The sequence below is a fragment of the Chiloscyllium plagiosum genome, chromosome 7 (genome assembly GCF_004010195.1).
Source record: "Chiloscyllium plagiosum isolate BGI_BamShark_2017 chromosome 7, ASM401019v2, whole genome shotgun sequence".
In the NCBI taxonomy this organism is placed as follows: Eukaryota; Metazoa; Chordata; class Chondrichthyes; order Orectolobiformes; family Hemiscylliidae; genus Chiloscyllium; species Chiloscyllium plagiosum.
The window spans coordinates 72,325,110-72,328,382 of record NC_057716.1 but is presented as its reverse complement, the minus strand read 5'-3'; positions in this window follow the sequence as shown (position 1 = coordinate 72,328,382).

Sequence of the window (3,273 nt, the reverse complement as noted above, 5' to 3'; positions counted from 1 at the left end):
TCCTCCCGCCCCCTCCCATAGAGCAGTCAATCACCGACTCCTCCGGCCCCCCACCCCTACAGCCGTCAATCGCCGGCTCCTCCCGCCCCCTCCCCGAAAGCCGTCAATCACTACCAAAACTTGGCAAATGCAACATAATCTGGATAAGTGTGTAGTTATCCATTTTGGTCGCAAAAACAGGAAGGCAGATGATCTGGTGGCAGTTAGGAAAAGGGGAGATGCAATGAGACCTGAGTGGGGTCATGGTGGAACAGTGGCTGAAGGTTGGCTTGCAGATGCAGCAGGCAGTGAGGAAAGCAAATGGCATGCTCCCTTTCGTAGAGGATTTGAGTATTGGAGTAAAGATGTCTTGCTGAAGTTATATGGTGCCTTGCTGAGGCTCACCTTGAGTATTCTATAAAGTTTTGATCTCCTAGTCTGAGAAAGGACATTTGGGATAGCACGGTGGCTCAGTAGTTAGCACTGCTGCCTCACAGCACCAGGATCCCAGGTTTGATTCCAGCCTTGGGCAACTGTCTGTGTGGCGTATGCATATTCTCCTCCTGTGTGCACGGGTTTCCGTTGGGTGCTCCGGTTTCCTCCCAAAGCCCAAAAATGTGTAAATCAAGTGAAATGGTCATGCTGAATTGCCAATAGTGTTAGGTGTAGTAGTCAGAGGGAAATGGGACTGGGTAACTTACTTGTCGGAGGGTCAGTGTGGATTTGTTGGGCCGAAGGGCGTATTTCCACACTGCAGGGAATCTAATCTAATCATCAAAACATTCTTTATGTTGAGGGAGTCCAGCAAAGGTTCACCTTTGGCAGGACTGACGTGAGGAAAGACTGGATCGAATGGGCTTGGAATTCGGAAGAATGAGGGGGTATCTCATAGAAACAAATAAAATCCTGACAGGCCAGATGCAGAAAGAATGTTCCCAATGTTGGGGGAATCCAGAACATGGGATCACAGTCCAAGCATAAGGGTAAGCCATTCAGGGTTGAGATGAGGAAGAATTTCTTAAGATAGTTGTGAACCTGTGCAATTTTCTCCCACAGGAAGCTGTTGGAGTTCGTTCATTAGATATATTCAAGAGAGATTTGCACATGACCCTTGCAGCCCAAGGGATCAAGGGGTAGGGGTAGAGGGTTGGAATGGATGACTGAAATTGTGTAATCATATTAAATGATGGTGAAGGCTCAAAGGGCTGAATGGCTTACTCCTGCGCTTATTTTTTATGTTTCCTCCCGCCCCCTCCACCAGCGCCGTCAATTACCACTTCTCCCAGCGTGATCCATGGGTCAGTCCACAGTTTAGCGGCATCAATCACCTCTATCAACTATGTTTCTGTCGCTCCACGGTTTAGTTTTTAACCAACTCAGCAGGTCTGGCAGCATTTGTGGAGAAAGCTGTCAACGTTTCGCGTCCAGTGATTGGATTAGAGATACAGAAACAGAAACGTTGACTCGGCTTTCTCTGCACAGATGTTGCCAGCCCAGCTGAGTTTATCCAAAATTTTTTTTTTGTTTGTGATTTCCGGCATTGGGATTTCTGCGTTTTTTGTTTGTTTGCTTTTAACGTCCAACATTTGCTGTACTCCGCTTTTACTGATACAAGGCATGACTGCTCTTGAAAGAGATGGTGGCAATTAGTCAAACTGTGGGAAAGCGTTAATTTGCAAAACTGTCCTAATTTATGATCCTGGTAGTTTCAGACTTCACGTTGAAAACATTCCAGCTTTTGTAGAAAATGAATGGCTATGCAGCAGCGGCCAGGTGCCAGCACCGCACACACACTCACACGGCGGACGGGTGACCGATGACATCACAATGCACAACACGCCGGCGCAATGACAGCCGCAACTGTGACGTCATTTACAATGACGTCAATGTCACTATTGTTTCGCCAGAATGTATCAATCGCAGCTGACCTAACACAGGCCCTACATGCCGGGTGAACCTTGGAAATGTTCACAATTTAAATTTTAAAAAACCGCAATAGAGGGACAGATTTTTCTGTTCTGAGACGTTGTGACACACACCTGGAGCAGGTGGAACTTGAGCCCGGGCGTTGCTTGTCCAGAGGTAGTGACACAGGCACAGGGCACCACAACAGCCTTAATACAAGGATATCCTGAGTTACTGCAGGCTATTGGAGGCAATGGGAGGGGGAAAATGGAGCCAGTGAGGCTTTTAGCACAACATGGGTGAAGTTTCCATACTCAACAAGAACGGCGAAAAGATCATTTGTTTGACAAATGGATTATGGTCTTTGAGGTAATGGGTAGTTCATGCGCTTGTTGTATTTCTGGAATGTAAATCGGCACTTAATACAGTAGCATATAAAAGACATTATTAAAGTTCACAAGATTGAAGGGATGCATGGATACAAAATTGGTGAAAGTCAGGAAGCAGATATTAGTAACGAAATGTTGTCAAGGGCGACTGTTTGTCTCACTGCTCCACACACGCAACCATTTATAAATAACTGTCTGTATATATGCGTGCGCTCAAGAGCACGTCAATGCAGTATTACTGATAGCACACCATTGCTTCAGCCAGAGCCAAAAGCTAAAAGGCATGGTAAGGTAGACAGTCAGGGGGCTGGAAGAACACAGCAAGCCAAGCAGCATTAGGAGGTGAAGAAGTCAATGTTTCGGTGTAACTCTTCTTCAGAACTGGGGGTGATTGTAAGGGAAGCTGCAGATAAAGGGTGTGGCAAGGGCAGGGTGGTGAAGTGGGGGTAGGTGAAGATAGGAAGTGGGTACGATTCCCCCCCTCCCCGAACCTGTGTCCCCTAGTAACTGACCCTTCCACCCCTTCCACTCTATCCATACCATTTACAATATTATAAACTTCTATCAGGTCACCCCTCAACCTCCTGCGTTCCAGTGAAAACAAACCCAGTCCATCCAACCGTTCTTCAAAAACTCCCCCATACTAGGCAACATACCAGGGGTGTGGATGGCATCTCAAAGGAAAGCAGCAGCAGTGACATCACGATTGGCTCTGTTGTGGAGCAAGGAGGGTTGAAGTGCAGGTGAGCAGTAGTGACGGGGGGCTCTGTAAGCAGGGGAACACTGCTGTGAGCAGACTCCAGGATGTGTTGCCTCCCTCGTGCTGGGGTCAAGAATGTATTTCGGCAAGCACAAGATGTTCTGAAGGGGTTGAGTAGCCAGAGGTCACTGTCAATATTGATAATAATGATGGAGACAGGAAGAGAAATGAGGTCCTGCAAATTAATTTAGAAATTAGGTATACAGTTAAAAAGCTGCACCACTTGAATTGTAATCTCAG